This window comes from Schistocerca serialis, chromosome 2 (genome assembly GCF_023864345.2).
Source record: "Schistocerca serialis cubense isolate TAMUIC-IGC-003099 chromosome 2, iqSchSeri2.2, whole genome shotgun sequence".
In the NCBI taxonomy this organism is placed as follows: domain Eukaryota; kingdom Metazoa; phylum Arthropoda; class Insecta; order Orthoptera; family Acrididae; genus Schistocerca; species Schistocerca serialis.
The window spans coordinates 234,531,392-234,553,251 of NC_064639.1; the positions used below are offsets into that span (position 1 = coordinate 234,531,392).

Consider the following 21,860-nt stretch of genomic DNA (forward strand, 5'->3'; position numbering starts at 1 on the left):
ATGTCGTTAGGTTAATTAGGTTTCAGTAGTTCTAAGTTCTAGGGGACTGATGACCTCAGAAGTTAAGTCCCACAGTGCTCAGAGCCATTTGAACCATTTTTGAAGCAATGACTGGATTATAAGCAACATACACTACATATAATACAGAGTTCCTATGCCACGCCGCCTGTATGAGGCATAATCCAAGATGAAAGACGCTTAGTGTCACATGGAAGCATCAGCCAATAATTTTTCTTTAAAAAATTTGTTCCCCGTGACGTGATTTCACTCCTAGACATTTAATGCAAGGACTTCGAAACACAGTGCATAAAAACGTGAACTTAGACGTCGAATATAAATCCTTACTCACACTTCATATCAACAGGGTAGAATGTCGACATGTTTTGTGTTTTTATTTTTTATTTTTTGATTTAACTAAGGCATTTCACTGTGTTGATCACAAAAAAATTGCTCCAGAAGTTGGACCACTGCGGGAAGGGGAGTAGCTCACAATTTGTTCATTTGCAACAGGCAGCAAAAGGTCATTATTAACAATGTTGATAACGGCTGTGATGTGGGATCTGATTGGGGTACTGTCAAATGGGGGGTGCCCCAGGGATCAGTGTTGGGGCCGCTCCTGTTCCTTATTTATATAACTGATATGCCCTCTAGTATTATGGGTAACTCTAAAATATTTCTGTTTGCTAATGACACTAGCTTGGTAGTAAAGGATGTTGTGTGCAACATTGACTCTGTTTCAAATAGTGCTGTACATGATCTCAGTTCATCGCTTGTAGAAAATAAACTAACGTTAAATCACAGTAAGACTCAGTTTTTACAGTTTCTAACACACAATTCAACAAAACCTGACGTTCTAATCTCACAGAACGGGCATATGATTAGTGAAACTGAACAGTTCAAATTTCTAGGTGTTCAGATAGATAGTAAGCTGTCGTGGAAAGCCCACGTTCAGGATCTTGTTCAAAGACTTAATACTGACATTTTTACTATTCGAACGCTATCAAAAGTGAGTGATGCTTCGACAGGTAAATTAGTCTACTTTTCTTATTTTCATTCACTTATGTCGTATGGTATTATGTTTTGGGGTAACTCTTCCCATTCTAGAAGGATATTTTTGGCTCAGAAACGGGCGGTTCTGGCAATAAGTGGTGTGAGTTCACGAACCTCTTGTCGACCTCTGTTCACGAGTCTGGGTATTTTGATATTGGCCTCTCAATATGTATATTCCTTATTGTCGTTTCTTGTTAGCAATATTAGTTTATTCCCAAGAATAAGCAGCTTTCACTCGGTTAATACTCGGCAGAAATCAAACCTCCATTTGGATCGGACTTCCTTAACTCTTGTGCAAAAAGGTGTGCAGTATGCTGCTGCATACTCGAATTCAAAAATCTTAGCAATAATCCACGCGCTTTCAAATCGAAACTGAAGAGTGTCCTCATGGGTCACTCCTTCTATTCTGTCGAGGAGTTCCTTGAAAAATTAAGCTGACTCTTATTGTATTGCTGGTAGCGTTTATTTAAACTTATGGACTGACTTTCTTTTTCAGGTTCATGAATATTTATTGTTATCTGTTTATTACTTTTATGTTGTAAGTTCATGTACTGACACGTTCCATGACCTTAGAGATTTGCTCCTCAATTTGGTCCTACGGAATTTGACGTGTAAATAAATAAAAACAAATAAATTTCGTAAGGACAATGTTTATTCGAAACAGGGACGGGAAGTTCACCTGTTCCTTGTGCAGCGCTCGAGTTGGTGCGAGGGCAGTGCTCGTCGGTGGGCCAGCAGGCCTCCGCCTTGAGAGCGCGGATAGGCGCGCTGGTAGTCGGAAATTCCGGGCGCATGCAGGCTGCGCCCGCCCGGGGCTAATCTCACGTTGGGTAAACACGGGGCCGGGACCACTGGCGAGGCTCGGCTCGCAGCCGCTGTCTCATCTCCCACGGGCGGGGCCGTCCGGCGCCAAAATGAGTTCCAGGAGCAGCCTGCAGGAGGGAGGGTGGGGGGTAGGGTGCAGTCGGGCATAGGAGTGGGTGCGGGGCGGTCTCAGATGACGACGGAGCGGGCGGAAAAATGTGCTGCCGACCGAAAAAGGGACGCCTGTAGCTGGCTGCAGCTGCCCTACCGCCTCACAGCGTTCCTGTACCCCTAGGGCCTAAGTTCGCTTCCCAGCTTCCTGTGATCAACCAGTACCACTGTAAGACATCGAAGCAATACAGTGGTGTGCTGCTTGATTTGTTAGCAGTATGTTCGATCTGCACTCGAGTATTACGGAAGTGCTCTGTGAACTCAGATGGGAATACCTAGAGGGAAGACGGCGTTCATTTCGCGAAACACAGTCGAGAAAACGCAAGAAACCGGCATTTGCGGCTGCAAGCATTCTACATCCGGCATCGTGCAATTCACTTAAGGATGGAGAAGACGTAAGAAGAGGAATAGTGCTTGTACGGAAACAAAGACAGTCTTTATTCCCTCGCTCCGTTTGCGAGTGGGAATGATTAGTAATGGTACAAGGTGCCCTCCGCCACGCTTACGAATTATGTATATACACTACTGGCCATTAAAATTACTACACCAAGAAGAAATGCAGATGATAAACGGGTATTCATTCGACAAATATATAATACTACAACTGACATGTGATTACATTTTCACGCAATTTGGGTGTATAGATCCTGAGAAATCAGTACCCAGAACAACCACCTCGGGCCGTAATAACGGCTTGATACCCCTGGGCATTGAGTCAAACAGAGCTTGGATGGCGTGAACAGCTGCAGCTGCCCATGCGGCTTCAACATCATACCACACTTCATCAAGAGTAGTGACTGGCATATTGTGACGAGCCAGTTGCACGGCCACCATTGACCAGACGTTTTGAATTGGTGAGAGATCTGGAGAATGTGCTGGCCTTGGCAGTAGTCGAACATTTTCTGTATCCAGAAAGGCGCGTACAGGACCTGCAACATGCGGTCGTGCATTATCCTGCTGAAATGTAGGGTTTCGCAGGGATCGAATGAAGGGTAGAGCCACGGGTCGTAACACATCTGAAATGTAACGTCCACTGTTCAAAGTGCCGTCAATGCGAACAAGAGGTGACCGAGACGTGTAACCAATGGTACCCCTTACCAACACGCCGGGTGATACGCCAGTATGGCGATGACAAATACACGCTTCCAATGTGCGTTCACCGTGATGTCACCAAACACGGATGCAACAATCATGATGTTGTAAACAGAACCTCTATTCATCGGAAAAAATGACGTTTTGCCATTCGTGCACCCAGGTTCGTCGTTGAGTACACCATCGCAGGCACTCCTGTCTGTGATGCAGCGTCAAGGGTAGCCGCAGCCATGGTCTCCGAGCTGATAGTCCATGCTGCTGCAAACCTCGTCGAACTGTTCGTGCAGATGGTTGGTGTCTTGCAAACGTCCCCAACTGTTGACTCAGGAATCGAGACGTGGCTGCACGATCTGTTACAGCCATGCGGATAAGATACCTGTCATCTCGACTGCTAGTGATACGAAGCCGTTGTGATGCAGCACGGCGTTCCGTAATACCCTCCGGATCCCATCGATTCCATATTCTGCTAACAGTCATCGGATCTCGACCAACGCGAGCAGCAATGTCGCGATACGATAAACCACAATCGCGATAGGCTGCAATACGACCTTTATCAAAGTCGAAAAAGTGAAGGTACGCATTTCTCTTCCTTACACGAGGCATCACAACAACGTTTCACCAGGCAACGCCCATCAACTGCTATTTGTGTATGTGAAATCGGTTGGAAACTTACCTCATGTCAGCACGTTGTAGGTGTTGCCACCGGCGCCAACGTTATGTCAATGCTCTGAAAAGCTTATCATTTGCATATCACAGCATCTTCTTCCTGTCGGTTAAATTTCGTGTCTGTAGCACGTCATCTTCGTGGTGTAGCAATTTTAATGGCCAGTAGTGTATATAAAGATGTGAACGTCGCTCTAAAGAAACATATAATCAAATCAGGGAACTCTGCAGCACTTAGACACTATTGGAAAGTAAGATATGACACACTGAAACTACTGTCTCACACAAATGCTTTTCAAAATTACCCATTGTTTCCATAATGTGTATAGTGCAGCGAAACGTAATAAGAAATACTGATCAGCCAGAGTATTATGACTACACACCTAATAGCTGGCATGTCCACCTTCGGCATGGATAACACCGGAGACCCTTTGTGGCATGGAAGCAATAAGATCTTGCAGATCGCTGGAGGGAGTTGGCACGACATCCGCACACACAGGTCCCCCAATTCCCGTTAATTCCGGTGAGGTGTGGTGATGGTTTCTGACGCCACGATCAATCACATATCCGGTGAGTTGGGGGGTCAGCACATGAATTGCAACTGGCCACCGAGTTCCTCGACCATTCCATCACACTCCTGGCCTCGTAATAAGGCGAATTATGTTGTAGAAAAATGCCACTGCAATAGGGAAACACGATCGTCATTAAGGTGGTCTGCAACCACTACTTGCCATCATGATACCTTGCACGAGCTCCACTGGACTCAGAGCATAATGGAGCCGCCGCCAGCTTGTATCTGTCCCGCAGTACAGGTGTCAAGGAGCTGTTCCCCTCGAAGACAACAGATAGGTGCTCTCCTATCGGCATGATGAAGAAGGTATCGAGATTCATCAGACCATGCAACGTTCTGACACTGCGCTAAAGTCCGGTGCCGATGCTCACGTGCCCATTTCTGTCGTAATTGCCGTTGTTTTCGTGGTATTAACATCCGCACATGCTTGGGTGGTCGGCTGCGGAGGCCAATTTTTAGGAGGGTTCGACGCACTGTGCGTTGAGGCACATTCATACTATGCCCAGCAGTGAAGTCTGACGTTACATCCGCCGCAATTCGCCACGTGTCCTGTTATGCCGGCCGATGTGGCCGAGCGGTTCTAGTCGCTTCAGTCTGGAACCGCGCTGCTGCTACAGTCACAGGTTCGAATCCCGCTTCGGGCATGGGTGTGTGTGATGTCGTTAGGTTAGTTAGGTTTAAGTACTTCTAAGTTCTAGGGGACTGTTGACACATGTTAAGTCCCATAGTATTCAGAGCCATTTGAACCATTTTGTGCTGTTTTCCCAATCTGCTCAGTCTGGCACGTCCGACATCTGTAATGTGGTGGGGGAGGGAGTGGGGCTGGGGGGGGGGAGGGGTCTCCACCCAGCCTCAAGACGTCTGGATGTGGTTTCAAGGTGTCTGGACGTGGTGTCACCCTGGTTTCGCAACGTTTTGAAGACACTCATTACAGCACTCCTCGAACATCCGAGAAATCGTGTAGTTTCCGAAATACCCGCACCAAGTCTTCGGGCCATCACAATGTTTCTTTCTTTCTTTCTTTCTTTTGCTTGCGCCTTTTTCCTGCAAATGAGCAGGGTCGGCGTGGTTAATCGGATTTGGCAAGGTTAATTTAAGGGGTGGCCAGATGCCCTTCCTGCCGCCACCACGTAACGCCTGGGACGGAACTAGTGTACCCCAACTGTTTGTGTCTAGGGTAATCCATGGAATAGTGCGAATGTGTTCAGATGTCTGCGAGCCGTGTAACTGACGCGGGACGTGGGGACCAGCTCGGTATTCCCCTAGTATGATGTGGAAAACCGCCTAAAAACCAGATCCAGGCTGGCTGGCACACCGGCCTCCTTCAGCCACCGGGCGGTTTCGATCTGGGGCCGCAGGCCATCACAATCTGTCCACGGTCAAGCTCATGTAGGCGCGGGATCTCCATTCTAAACATGGACAGCATGCTCACTGATACTAAATGCACCGTGAGTGCGTCTTACTAACAGACATTCCTCGCCAGGCAAGGTCATTGGACATAATGTTCTGGTTTATGAGTGTATGACAGCGTGCTGAAAAGTAACGCCTCCAAATTTTTTTGTGTTGAAACTCTTAACGATTTAAAATAACTCAAACGCTATTAACATTCTATATCCTTATTCTTCATTTCTGCATAATTTCAGTCTTCTACAGCTAGAAGGCTCTTAATTGTGGCATGTAATTTGGCGGTGTGTAACGCAATTACATCGGTGTGTAGGAGACCCTCAAAAAAGTGAAAGTTCAAATGCGAAGACTTCGTCCATACATGGAGCACTGTTTTCTTCAGCCTGATAACGACGGACCGCACACAAGCGCTGTGAAATCTGCAACAATACTGCGCCTTGGGTTTACCACTTGGCCCCTTGCGATTCTTATCTGTTTCCAAGACTTCGAGGATTTCACTACGACTGTGATGAGGTAATATAGCGCCGTCAACAAACGGAATTATTTTACGGTGATAGGATCAAGAAACTGGTATCTCGTCGGGAGAAATGTTTTCGTTGCCAGTATGACTATGCTTGGAAATAAGAAGGTAGACTAGAAGAATAAAGATTCAGAATGTTAATAACGATTGTTATATGTTAATAGCTGTAAATGTTTCACATAACAATTCGGAGCCATTATTTTTCAGCACCCCCTGGTATATCATCAATTTTACTGAAGATGTAACTATTTCCTCACTGGTTTAAAAAAAGAATAAAATGAATCGTGTGAAACTGCTGGCAGGTAGACCCCAAATGTTTACTGAGGTAAGTAGCGCGAAATGGTCTTCATTCTCAGCGGACAGTGGTCTCCTCCTAAATAGTAATTGTTCCATTAGTATTTGATGTTACACTATGTTTGTTACCTTCTAGTCGACCATTCTCTCCAATGTAATGATAATTTTTGTTGTATTGTTATGGTAAAATGAACCATCATACCACATTATTTTTGTCTCATAAATATGACTAAGGAATTTTTCACTTTCCTTATGACAGTGCCTTCGCATGGTGAGTGGAACGTTGGTCTGATCATTTAATATTAAAAGACTACGACCAAGGTGTGGACGGGGCCAAGGAATTGACATATCAGACGTGATTTAACACATAAATAATTTATTCATAACATATAATACATAACACCAACTACGTAAATCCTGCTTCGATGCTTACAATTGCCCAGAATGGGAGGGCCGCCACTTTCGAATTGGAAAGGCTGTAATTTAAGAAATTAAAACGCCTAATATAATTTTAAAAAATAATAATAATACAACACATAAGTAAGCGCTAAGTGAACGCATTCTTAAATCTTTAATTATTAATCACAAAGCGTGGGTTTACCACATTTAAATTCTCATTGCAATATAAACACAAATACATGAATTCACAACACAGCATGGCTTCAAAATTTGTTCCTGGACAACCTAGGGTCCTTAAACTTTCGTATTACATCCCAGCCAATCACATTAATAACTTATAAACACGGTTGGTAAAATACAAACGTTTGAACTATAATGAATTTTAATATTCCACAATCACTCAAAAAACATCAGAAGTTCGATACGGAGCATGTAAGCCTGTTTATACAATCTTTTGGACCAAAATAGGCGCGACGGCCACCATAACAGAATTGCGCCAGTTGCTTTTACGATAGGTGCTCCCATTAGCTTAATCAATGAGCAGATATTTACCTACGCGACAGGTAAGATAGTGCAAATAGAAGATATTTCTAAAGTTTTTATCCTCCCTTTTAACAAGGGGGTTTTAGTAAGGTGGAAATTACACTTTGAGGAGACGCAATAGCAATTTAGCGGGTACGCCTTCACGAGGACGCCATGCCACTACATACGTACTAAACTAGCCGCGTGTCTGCTGTTCAAGCCAAACATTAATAACACAGTTCCTTATTCCTGACACCCAAATAGTCGGGATCAATACAAAACCAAAAATACCAAGAGCGCAAGATCCAGCATAGCTTCAGAACTGATCTTACTTCATGCGGCTGCCTTCACAAATACAGATCTCGAAATGAAAACAAGAACGTGTAACAACATTCCCTAATCAGTACAATGTTCTTCGTTAGGTCCCGGTAGCGCTAGACAACGCTGACATGCCAATGTTAACAAACCTCTAACGCAACACCATCCAACTGACAAGCCGAAACCAATTTGACCCCTTATCAGCTCCGCGACATGAATCGAACCCCCAACTACTGTCAGTGCAACTCACTTAGAATAAATACAGCGCAAATAGTATGGCGGCCACATATTCCCAGGGATTAACAGAACACTAGACTGAACTAGAATTAACCTTAATAATATAGCACTAGATCTTGGGAGTCAAGGAACTAACTCCCCACCCGAAATTCTGCAACCACAGGGCAGGAGGATGAGCTACCAAAACACAGAAGTGCAAACGTACACAAATAACTACCAAAATACACCACTACACCGGTTAGCGACGATGCGTGGAGGAAGCTGCACTGTCAGAATTGCACCAGTGAACAGAACAGAGGATTGCCACGGCGGTGGCCACAAGGCGGGAAAGACGACTGGATGAATTCAATCCCAAAGGACGATCACCTTGAAACATTCACACTTAATTTCTTTTCTCCTGTCCCTCGGCGCACTTCGTCGTTTGTCCGGGACTGCTGTCCTCAATTCTGAGCCGTCCCCAGTCGTCCCGGCAGACACCGACCCAGCCGAACTGCTCCCGGACTCAAACTCTCGCCGAACGGCGGCTTCACCGCCCCATGATAGTTACTGTTTGTCGACGCAGGCGATGATTAGACTGCCATCCGGCTCCCGCGGACAACCAGTGAAGAGTGGACAGAGGGGGCCCCAATCAGGCCGACGTTCCTCCACGTCTAGAAGTGCGGGTTCGATAACACCCGTACGCGGAAGGCAGGGTGTCGACGTCACCAGAACAGACACGAAGGCCACTGCGCGACAACCTCCCCCAGCGTGACCGCACTCGCCTATAAATAGTACACGCAAAAAGAGTCTGCTGCAGTAAACACGTGAGTCGGTCGTGTTACCAACCTACGGTTTCTAAGTACACCAAAGACAGAACTCGCAATCGATAGTGGGTACACTACGGGCGGGAGTTCAAACGAAAGAGATTCATAAAAGACCAATCCTGAACAACGGCGGAAAAACGAAATAGAAGCGAAGCAATGAAAGACAGCAACGAGATGCTAGAGCCCGATCGCGCCCAAACACTGTCGATTACCAAAAATATTGGCTCCACACGACGCTCAGGAAACGAGCCGTGGAAAGATGGAAGTACACACGGCTCAGTGAGTACGTCTCACGCTAGATTTATAGCAATCATTATTTATTTGGTTTATTCCTATACATGTGGAAAGACAGTAACGGTATAACTGAATAATTTATCAGGAAGCACCTTCTTATTTGAGATTTTCAGTACGTCACTATTTGTCGAAACGCTCTCGGTGGAGTACAGTCGCCATAGGCGTGTTACGGAGTTGGGGAGCAAGTTCTGCACAGTGAAAGAGGAAGGGGTAAGCTCCTTCCAAGTTCACAGCGCCGGCGCCGCTCGCCTACCTTGCTGCTGGTGTAGGCGGCTGCGGTGGCTTCCCTCAGGTCCCCATGGCTGCAGGCGGCTGTTTCCACTCAGTTAGGCGCCATCACTGCCTGCAACATGACATTTCAACGATTCGTAACAGCTTTGGCAAGTGATCGGCTTTACAAAAGAACTAGCAGAGCCATTGTAAATAGTCTACTAATGACTTCACCAGGAACGAGAAGTTCTTATTTTATTCCACAGGAAAATGATTATATCAACAGCATCAACTGTACGCCTTGTCAATTTCAGTTAAAAAAAAAAAAAACAGTTAGTCACGGAATACATTGTCGCAGTGTGATATTAGCCAACACTTGGACCATTGCCGCAGTTGTGCTCCATACAAGTGCAACATTTTCCACAGGATCAGTACCACGTTAGTTCTAATGCATTCATCTTCAACCAGGTACGATCACTTGGTAAGAACGTGTCATAAATTATCCTTTGAATTGATGGTATTTCCTCCTCTCTCGTGTCACATGTCCAAAACTGTTTTATTGAAATCAACACTAATACAATAAGATCCAAGAGGAAAATGATGCAATGAAGGTATCATAGTCGGTGTTCACTTCTATTGAAATTTACGGTCTGAGTGGCCTTAGTCAATGCGGAGAACTATTCACTGACGTCTCATCCATCACGCTGAACACACCTCAGTTACGAGACCCTTACACTATGGCAATGATTGTATATGAAAAACAATTTTGACACGCACTCCATCAGGAGATAGCGTTAATTGATTCCTGAGCCCTTGCAAGTTGCTTCAACATGGAATAATTCTACTCTGAAATCGATAGTATATAAATATGACAAATGAATACAGGTGAGTTGAGAATGAAAATGACGGAGAACTCAAAAATATTTATTTTAGCTTCATGAATAGGGTTACACATTATTAATTACTTCTAAAGAAGAAAACGATTATTCATTCATTGTCCTATAATACGAATACCTATACTATGAATTCTTGCTAAGTTATGATAATGCCCTGCAACTACTAACAAGTGTTTTCCTTTAATTTTCGAATGTTTTCAGTCAAAATAATACAAGTGGAGAAAGGAAGAAGTATCCCACTCAGAATCTACAAGAGTAAGTTAAACACATGAAGAAGGAAAACTACTGTATTTCCACGACAAATGTATAGATAAATCTTCAATCAGTATCATATCACAGATACTGAATTACATGGCTGATGGATAAAGATTAGCTTCCTTAGAGACTGTACAGGAGCGTTGTAAGCTCAGCACTTTACATGATGAATAAAAATTCTGTCAAAAACAAAACACTATCGCATCCCGAAACAGATAAATGCATGAAGCAATTCAAAATTACACTGCTTCAAAACCGCTCAGTTCAGCTATGGATGTGCTAAGGACTGGTCGATATAAGTATGTCTCCAGCCTCTCATTCAGGGCAGTTGATTAATAGCTTGTGTAATAAATATTAGACTTGGTCGCAGATTTGTATAATTGAGAGGTAAAAGTCATGTACTAAGAAACAGTTTTTCTAATTTCTTAAGTACCGAGTATATCTTGAACATTGTTACTCTACATCAAATGAATGGAACTACATTTTGCGACAAATGTGTTGTTCTTGCCTCATCATTTTTTAGGTTGATAAAACTAATATTGCCGAAACAGTGGGTTGTGTTTTTCATGTTTCGTAGATTTCATGATTATTGCTCTCAATAGCTCTAAATTTCCTTACCTGCATTCAGTTTACAGATATTCGGCTCGGTCTTGAATTTTTATTTTATGTCTCCGATTCCAATACTTGTCATGTCAATATCATTTTGGTGCCCTTTTTTATCTGTCATACTTTCTGTTTTGTCCTTCACTTAACACCACAAAATTTGTAAATTATATTTTTCTTTCTCTTAAGCCGTCACTTTTCTGTAAGTTTGATGGCATCCTTTATTTTCGTCGTCTTGTGCTACTCTTTTCCTCTGTACGTAGCTACTACACCCACTATAAAAAATGGTTCAAATGGCTCTGAGCACTATGGGACTTAGCTACTGAAGTCATCAGTCCCCTAGAACGTAGAACTACTTAAACCTAACTAACCTACGCACATCACACTCATCCATTCCCGAGGCAGGATTCGAACCTGCGACCGTAGCGGTCTCGCGGTTCCAAACTGAAGCGCCTAGAACCGCTCGGCCACTACGGCCGGCCACCCACTATCTTCCATGATGTGTTTTCCATATTATATTATCACTGTGCAACTCCCCCATTCTGTTTCATTCAACAAAAGTTACCTAATCCGTTGTGCCACAGGTATATCCCACACAATGTGTGCATTCTTCTCGTACGGGGTTTCCCATGGGAGTGTACTATTGGTTGATAATCTCAGGTAAGGTATACATCTAATTCTGGTTCGGTTTTTCTTTTCGTGCATTTGAGATAGGTACTCGTAAATTAGATTATTCAGGGACAAACAGAAATTTACCTTATTCACAATACTGTTAACTACAAACAGCGCACTTGAGTGCAGCTTTTGTAATCAGCATCAGATAAAAGTATCTAGTGCGCCAGAAGCAAGTATTTAATCAAAGTACAGCTTTATTGTTGTTATTTCCATCTTCTTTACCCATAGAAAACTCGATTTTACATATTCTCCACAAAATCTAATGTGTTACACGTAACATCTCTGCATCATCCACAAATATTAAAGAGAAAAGAATGGTATTCCCGTTGTATTAATAATAACGCAGGGGTTTCTTTCCTGGGTACTGGTTATTACTCAGCAAACGAAACATCGGCAGACAGCCCTTTACAGCAGTACTTTAGCGTGTATCATTTAACAAGTCGTGTATGTGTGAGATGCCAGCATTTCTGAATGGTAGGCATTGCAGTGCTGGAAGATGGTAGCTGCAGTGGGATATGCGTTCAACATCATTGATACTGGATAATTATAAATGCATAAGCTCAAGACCAAGTCTTCAGCAACACCATCGCAGATGAAGGCCTCGCTCCGCAGTACAGCAGCGGGTCTGCGTGGCCTGGATTCCACAAACTTTTGGTAGCTTTCTGCAAAAATGTGGCACAGTTGTCCACCCATGGGTCAGGAAATTCACGTAATTTACGGGCAGGGGTTTTGTGAGCTTGCAGCTGGCACCCAGTACCGTACCAGATATGTTCCACCGGGTTCAGATCAAGCGAATTTGACGTCCAAGATATCAATGTGAGTCCACTATTACGCTCAGCAAATCACTGTAGCACCATGCTAGCGCTGCCACACGGACAGGTATCCTGCTGGAAGAAGCTGTGGCCGTCGAATAAGACACTGAGCATTATGTCTTTTTAAAGCGATGTCTTCTTTATAACCCATCGTTCTGTCCTTAGGTGTTAGACAATTAAAACAGCACAAATGACATTTTATTATATGTATATTCTAATATAAGGATTGTAGTAGAGAAAGCGAATGATCGACTTCGTTTTATTGGGAGAGTTATAGGAAAGGGTCGTTCGTCTGTAAAGGAGCCCGGGCACGGAACAGTAGTTTCACCCATTTCTGAGTACTGCTCGAGTGTTTGGGATCCCCAAGCGATCATATTAAGCAAAGACATCGAAGAAATTCAGAGACGGGCTGCTAGATAGTTACAGGAAGATTCGGTCAATACACAGTCATTACGGAGATTCGTCGGGAGCTCAAATGGGAATCCATGGAAGGAAGATGATATTCCTTTCGAGGAACATTGTAGAGAAAATTTAGGGAACAGCTAGCTGAAGCTGACAGAACAAATTTACTGCCGCCAACGTACATTTCACGTGAGGACCGCGAAGATCAGAAGAAATATTATGGTTCGTCAGGGGAATGGAGACAGTCCTTTTTCCCTCCTTATATTTGCCAGTAAAACAGAAAAGGAAACGACTAATAATGGTACAAGGTACGCTCCTCCATGCACCATACGGTGGCTTGCGGAGTATGCATGTAGATATAGTTGTTGATATCCCTACAATATATAGAAAAGCAGTCTCATTATGTGATTGATCCATGTCAGCCGGCCGGGGTGGCCGAGCGGTTCTAGGCGCTACAGTCTGGAACCGCGCGACCGCTACGGTCGCAGGTTCGAATCCTGCCTCGGGCATGGATGTGTGTGATGTCCTTAGGTTCGTTAGGTTTAAGTAGTTCTAAGTTCTAGGGGACTGATGACCTCAGAAGTTAAGTCCCATAGTGCTCAGAGCCACTTGAATCATTTTTTTGATCCATCTCAACTTCAGTGGGTATGGTAGGACTCTGTTTGCACGTCACAAAACATAATGTTTCTCCGAAAACTACCTCAGGTATGATATCAATCAACACAATACTTTCACCTGGTCCGTGAAGGAAACAAAACAAATTTAAGAGCCATCAAATCTGGTGAATGCACTTTTCATGTAGTAGATCTTGCCCAGTCTGCCCCAGGCCTTAAATCCGGTAAATGTGCTTCACATATAGTGCATCCCGCTCAATATGTCCAGTGTCCTACAAAGTCGTCAGTTACGTGTGCTCCCACATCAGCAATGAGATGTACTAGATATCTACTATGCTGGAACCAGAAGTATCTATTTACAGTAAGCAGTTTTCTTCCCGCTCTCCTACACGTGCAAGAAAATGAAAATTGGTCGAATTATTTCTTTATTGTTTACAAGCCCTCTCTTACACGTACCTAACCATCTTAAATATTTTATATTACCTTTATTTCGACGTAATGTTATAAGAAGTCTTATGTCTAACACAGAATCTAACACGCAAAAATAACAGTGGCGTAAGTACTGAAATCATTAACTGTTAATGACATTAAACTTGAACTTCAGAACTAACAAAGCCCTCAAAGCTTTTTCAGGTAAGGAACTGCCAGTCGGCATCAGTGGAGTCATCCAGTCATGCAGAACTGGCACATGCAGAATGTGTAGAGTAAAAACTGTAAATGTCGTGTGACTAGGGCCTCCCGTCGGGTAGACCGTTCGCCGGGTGCAAGACTTTTGATTTGACGCCACTTCGGCGACTTGCGGGTTGCTGGGGATGAAATGATGATGATGATTCGGACAACACAACACCCAGTCTCTGAGCGGAGAAAATCTCCGATTTAGCCGGGAATCGAATCCAGTCTTTTAGGATTGACATTCTGTCGCGCTGACCACTCAGCTACCGGGGGCGGACATGTGTAAAGTAAATGTATGCATAACTGAGTAGTGTACAAAAGCGAAATACGGCGGTAATGCTGCACATACCCGCTACAATGTTCCAAAGAAAAGCAGCATTGGAGTATTAGGATAATTAGACTTAATGCCGAAATAATTAGTAATTACATTTAGCCATAATTAGCTGAAGCAGCGTTTGTATAATTAATTCAGGTCGTAATGCCAAAGTAGCGAGGCCGATTACAAACGAAGACCTCGCTACATTAAGTACAGTTCGTAATAACTCATTGTATGCGCAGACGGTAATCGTACTATAAGCGTAAGAACTATAATGTAGATTGAAACTGAATTGTGCATACTTAGAATAACTTTTATTTACATTCTGTTTATTCCTTGTCCAAATTCGTGCAGTGTGAGGCATCAAAGTCATCAACTTGCTGAGGCACTTACTTTGAATATCCAGCTGATTACATAGCCTATAGTAGTAGTAAGAGTGCCCTTATAAGAAGGTAGTTTTGCAACGGTAGGACGATGAGTCACTCGAAGTGGTAGAGCAACACAGACAAATATGAGTAGGGGACTGCGCTATGGAGAGGCGGCATTTAGTGAGCGAGCAGTTCTCAGAAGTATGTTGATTTTTCTTTCGGCTATAAGTTTTTTGGGTTCAGAAATGTTGTGATGAAGTCTTCTCGCCGGCGAGCTTGAGAATGCAGTTTAATATACCTTGCTTACCAGCCATAGCACTTAATCATTTAATATTTATTTATTTACATATTTATTTGACAGCAGACTCGCCAGAGTAACCGAGAGCGCTAACGCCTGCTTCCTGGACCCGGGCAGGCGCGCTGGCCCCGGATCGCATCCGCCCGGCGGATTAGCGACCAGGGCTGGTGTGCCGGCCGGCCTGGATGTGGCTGTTAGGCGGTTTTCCACATCCCGCTAGGTGAATACCGGACTGGTCCCCACGTTCCGCCTCAGTTACACGCGTCGCAGACATTCGAAGCACGTCCGCACTGTTTCGCGATTCACACTAGACGCAGACAGTTGGTGTACAACTGTGGGTATGGGGTGGTGGCAGAAAGGGCATCCGGCCATCCCCAACACCAATATTGTCAAATCCGTTGTAACCACGCCGACCCTGCGATCGTTGAGGGACTATGGCGTAAGCGAAAGAAGAAAGAAAGAAGACATTTACTTGACAGCAGTCCTCTAACCGGTTTGATGCGGTGCGTCACGAATTATTCTGTTGCGCCAATTTCATCATGTCAGACAGCACTTGCACATGACGTCGTCACTTACTTCTTTTATGTATTCCAATCTCTGTCTTCCTCTACAGTTTTTAGCCCCTGCAACTACCTCATTTTGGAAGTTATTCCTTGACGTCTTACATGTCCTATCATCCTGTCTCTTCTTCTTGTCAGAGTTCTCCACATTTACTTTTCTCGCTGATTCTGCAGAGAACATCGACATCCCTAAGCTTATCATTACACCTAATTCATAGAAATCTTCTCTAGCAAGATATCGAAAACACTTCGATTCTGTTATTTCCTTGTTTTCCAAAGTCTGTGATTCAGTACGATACAATACTAAGATCCAAACGCACATTCTCAGAAATGCCTTCCTCAAATGAAAGCCATTGTTTGATACTAGTAGACTTGTCTTGGAGATGAAGGCCCTCTCTGCCAGTGATAGTCTGCTTTTTATCTCTCTCTTGCTTCTTTGGTCATAGGTAACTTTGCTTGTGGGGTAGCAGTATTATTCCACCTCGTCTACTCTGTGTTCATCAGTATTGATGTTGAGTTTATTACTAATCTCGTTTGTGCTGCTCCTCTTTACTTTCGTTTCCTTCATTTTGCCATCAGTCCATATTCTGTACTCAATGAGTCATAACTTTTCATAGGATTGCGAATTGCCATTCACAATAATCAATTCATCTAATTTATTAAATGGACTTCGCCACTGGCTTGTAGTGCTATTATAACTGGGATATGTCTGACATAAGAATAACTGCTACTTAAAATTTAATACTTCCGTGTGGACTACATGTTCGATGGTTACTCAGATCGACCTCCTCATGTGTAATCAGTGAACCATTCCCATTTTAGAAATTACCTGGGGTAAGCAGTGTTATCACATTTAATACTGCTTTTGGGGTTGGCGAGCTGTATTAGCAGCAAGAAAGGCCAGAACAGTTGAAAGCTATACCTAAAAAACACTATTTTCGTTAAGTAAAATAACGAAGACAAATTATCAGACAGGTGGGTTTCAAACATGGGCAGGGGCAGTAATGAAGAAGTGGCAGAGAAAGGTAAGAAAAGGAACGTGACAGGACACAAGTACTGAAGAGAGGCAAAACGGAGGCATATTGGTTGTGAACGAAACGTGAAAGAAGCGTAGCTAGGAAGGGACGGGAGCATTAGCTTAACTGTTCTAAATTTTATTTAAAAAAGCGGATGAAGTGTCACTAGAAGCCTTCCTAAGAGACAATCTCCATTCTTTCCGAACTGACTATGCAAATGTAGACGAGATGTGGCTCAAATTCAAAGATATAGTAGCATTAGCAATTGAGAGATTCATACCTCATAAATAGGTAAGAGATGGAACTGATCCCCCATGGTACACAAAACAGGTCCGAACGCTGTTGCAGAGCCAACGGAAAAAGCATGCGAAGTTCAGAAGAACGCGAAATCCAGAAGAATAGCTAAAATTTACAGACGCGCGAAATTTGGCACGGACTTCAATGCGAGATGCCTTTAATAGTTTCCACAACGAAACATTGTCTCGAAATTTGGTAGAAAATCAGAAGAAATTCTGGTCGTATGTAAAGTACACAAGCGGCAAGACGCAGTCAATACCTTCGCTGCGCAGTGCCGACGGTACTGTTACCGACGACTGTGCCGCTAAAGCGTTGAACGCATTTTCCGAAATTCCTTCACCAGGGAAGACGAATGGAATATTCCAGAATTTGAAACACGAACAGCTGCTAGCATGAGTTTCTCAGAAGTAGATACCTTAGGGGTTGCGAAGCAACTCAAATCGCTTGATACGGGCAAGTCTTCAGGTCCACATTGTGTACCGATTAGGTTCCTTTCAGATTACGCTGATACAATAGCTCCCTATTTAGCAATCATATACAACCGATCGCTCACCGATAGATCTGTACCTACAGATTGGAAAATTGCGCAGGTGGCACCAGTGTTTAAGAAGGGTAGTAGGAGTAATCCATCGAACTACAGACCTATATCATTGACGTCGGTTCGCAGTAGGGTTTTGGAGCATATACTGTATTCAAACATCATGAACCACCTCGAAGGGAACGATCTATTGATACGTAATCAGCATGGTTTCAGAAAACATCGTTCTTGTGCAACGCAGCTAGCTCTTTAATAGCACGAAGTAATGGCCGCTACCGACAGGGGATCTCAAGATGATTCCGTATTTCTAGATTTCCGGAAAGCTTTTGACACCGTTCCTCACAAGTGACTTCTAATCAAGCTGCGAGCCTATGTGGTATCGTCTCAGTTGTGCGACTTGATTCGTGATTTCCTGTCAGGAAGGTCGCAGTTCGTAGTAATAGACGGCAAATCATCGAGTAAAACTGAAGTGATATCAGGTGTTCCCCAGGGAAGCGTCCTGGGACTTCTGCTGTTCCTGATCTATATAAATGACCTGGGTGACAATCTGAGCAGTTCTCTTATATTGTTCGCAGATGATGCTGTAATTTACCGTCTAGTAAGGTCGTCCGAAGACCGGTATCAGTTGCAAAGCGATTTAGAAAAGATTGCTGTATGGTGTGGAAGATGGCAGTTGACGCTAAATAACGAAAAGTGTGAGGTGATCCACATGAGTTCCAAAAGAAATCCGTTGGAATTCGATTACTCGATAAATAGTACAATTATCAAGGCTGTCAATTCAACTAAGTACCTGGGTGTTAAAATTACGAAGAACTTCAGTTGGAAAGACCACGTAGATAATATAGAGGGAAAGGCGAGCCAAAGGTTGCGTTTCATTGGCAGGACACTTAGAAGACGCAACAAGTCCACTAAAGAGACAGCTTACACTACACTCGTTCGTCCTCTGTTAGAATATTGCTGCGCGGTGTGGGATCCTTACCAAGTGGGACTGACGGAGGACATCGACAGGGTAAAAAAGATGGCAGCTCGTTTTGTATTATCACGTAATAGGGGAGAGGGTGTGGCAGATATGATACGCGAGTTGGGATGGAAGTCATTAAAGCAAAGACGTTTTTCGTCGCGGCGAGATCTATTTACTAAATTTCAGTCACCAACTTTCTCTTCCGAATGCGAAAATATTTTGTTGAGCCCAACCTACATAGGTAGGAATGATCATCAAAATAAAATAAGAGATCAGAGCTCGAACAGAAAGGTTTAGGTGTTCGTTTTTCCCGCGCGCTGTTCTGGAGAGGAATGGTAGAGAGATAGTATGACTGTGGTTCGATAAACCCTCTGCCAAGCACTAAAATGTGAATTGCAGAGTAATCATGTAGATGTAGATGTAGAAATCGAGAAATGGCCATATATGATAATTCACTTAGATAAAAGTTTCCAGACTGGCAAAAATGGGCTTCGACTTTTCATAAGCACGTCGAAATGTGTGGAAGACATAAGGGTTATTTGTTAATGATACAGACAGCAACATTTGGTCTATGGTTGTCGCTGTTATACTAGATTAGCATGACTTTGTGTTACCATTATGACGAGACGACAATTCTGAGGTTGCATGCTGGGGCGCGTGAACTATAGAGACGATGAAATAGACTAAGCGTATAGTGTTCAGCTAAGTCAAGCGGCCAATATCACGCTACCTGGAAATATGAAGTAGTTTAGGATTACCCGCTCAGATGCTCTGATTCACTTCCACAGAATTCTGCGCTCCGCACGTACCTTCGTAGTAATTGCTTTCCGACACTGTTAAAATTACGTACAGTATGTGTCGCGAACCATCGCACTCAACATACAAGATTCGGATAACTGATAGTGATGTGATGACCGGTGTTGCACAAACGTAAAACGAATAAAATAAGAAAACTGCTATTGGCGGAGTTAAATCATTTAAACGAAACATTCCAGCAGCAGACCCAGTCTCAACTGCGTGACGGAATTTTGTTAGCATTGAAAGGGATGATTCCGCCCACTCAGATCCGTTCAGCATCTCCTGCACTACCTCCACGTCTCCATACGAAGTCGAAAATTTAACCAAAACCAAATTTTGGTAATGAAGGCTGAGGGCTTGTTGTGTATAATTGAACTAAATCGTTACTTTAATAAAAAAAGAAATAGTATATATTATTTCCTGTTCAAAAATCCCCACGAAGACTTATACACATAGCCCATTCCCTTGTTATTTTTTAACTGTACGCAACTGCTCAAATTTATAATAGATATCGCCAGCTGTTCTGTTGACCGACCTGCTGTATCCTATACAACTGGTAGCGGGAAAATTACTAAACTGACGAACCGATTCCACAGACCGAACGTGAGGAGAGGGGCGAGTGTAATTGTTTAATACAAACCATACAAAAATGCACGGAAGTACGTTTTTTATCAGAAACCTACGTTTTTTTAAATGGAACCACGTTAGTTTTCTTAGCACATCTGAACGTATAAATACGTAATGAGTGCCGTTTGTTGCATTGTAAAATGTTAATTACATCCGGAGATATTGTAACCTAAAGTTGACGCTTGAAACCTCCGACGTTCAGTTGCGTGTTGTAACAAACACGGGCCACGGGCGTTTCATAGGAGGTGGAGGACGCATAAATTGGCCAGCCCGTTCTCCTGATCTTACACCTCTGGACTTCTTTCTGTGGGGTACGTTAAAGGAGAATGTGATGTGCGTACAACCCCAGAGGATATGAAACAACGTATTGTGGCAGCTTGCGGCGACATTACACCAGATGTACTGCTGCGTGTACGACATTCATTACGCCAGAGATTGCAATTGTGTGCAGCAAATGATGGCCACCACATTGAACATCTATTGGCCTGACATGTCGGGACACACTCTATTCCACTCCGTAATTGAAACCGGAAACCACGTGTGTACGTGTACCTCACCCCTCATGGTAATGTACATGGGCGTCAGTGAAAAAGACCAGTAAAAAGTTGTTAGCATGTGGACGTAATGTGCTGTTCCAGTCTCTTCTGTACCTAAGGTCCATCACCGTTCCCTTTTGGATCACTACGTAATTCGCTGCTCTCCGATACACTCGATCGAACAGCGGAGGAGTGGTACTCAAGCGTCAACTTTAGGTTACAATATCTCCGGATGTAATTAACATTTTACAATGCAACAAACGGCACTGATTACGTATTTGTTTATATGTTCAGATGTACTAACAAAACTAACGGGGTTCCATTTAGAAAAAACGTAGGTTTCTGTTAAAAAACATACTTCCGTGCATTTTCTTATGGTTTGTATTATCCAATTACACTAGCCCCTCTCCTCACGTTCGGTCTGTGGAATCGATTCGTCAGTATTTGATGTGGTTTACGAAATATATCCAGCGGTAATGTTAGGTGACTCACCCTGTATATATATATACATATACACTCCTGGAAATGGAAAAAAGAACACATTGACACCGGTGTGTCAGACCCACCATACTTGCTCCGGACACTGCGAGAGGGCTGTACAAGCAATGATCACACGCACGGCACAGCGGACACACCAGGAACCGTCGAATGGCGCTAGCTGCGCAGCATTTGTGCACCGCCGCCGTCAGTGTCAGCCAGTTTGCCGTGGCATACGGAGCTCCATCGCAGTCTTTAACACTGGTAGCATGCCGCGACAGCGTGGACGTGAACCGTATGTGCAGTTGACGGACTTTGAGCGAGGGCGTATAGTGGGCAAGCGGGAGGCCGGGTGGACGTACCGCCGAATTGCTCAACACGTGGGGCGTGAGGTCTCCATAGTACATCGATGTTGTCACCAGTGGTCGGCGGAAGGTGCACGTGCCCGTCGACCTGGGACCAGACCGCAGTGACGCACGGATGCACGCCAAAACCGTAGGATCCTACGCAGTGCCGTAGGGGACCGCACCGCCACTTCCCAGCAAATTACGGACACTGTTGCTCCTGGGGTATCGGCGAGAACCATTCGCAACCGTCTCCATGAATCTGGGCTACGGTCCCGCACACCGTTAGGCCATCTTCCGCTCACGCCCCAACATCGTGCAGCCCGCCTCCAGTGGTGTCGCGACAGGCGCGAATGGAGGGACGAATGGAGACGTGTCGTCATCAGCGATGAGAGTCGCTTCTGCCTTGGTGCCAATGATGGTCGTATGCGTGTTTGGCGCCG

The 21,860-nt window shown here is 44.1% G+C and overlaps 1 protein-coding gene across 1 annotated transcript in view; it reads right to left on the minus strand.

Moving 5' to 3' along the window:
* The window catches only part of LOC126455873 (probable G-protein coupled receptor CG31760), a 1,325,234-nt gene that overhangs the window by 1,011,011 nt on the left and 292,363 nt on the right, over positions 1–21,860 (minus strand). The window contains exon 2 of the mRNA XM_050091633.1: positions 9,396–9,485. The gene's annotated coding sequence lies outside the window, so the exon portion shown is untranslated. The remainder of the gene's footprint in view (positions 1–9,395; positions 9,486–21,860) is intronic.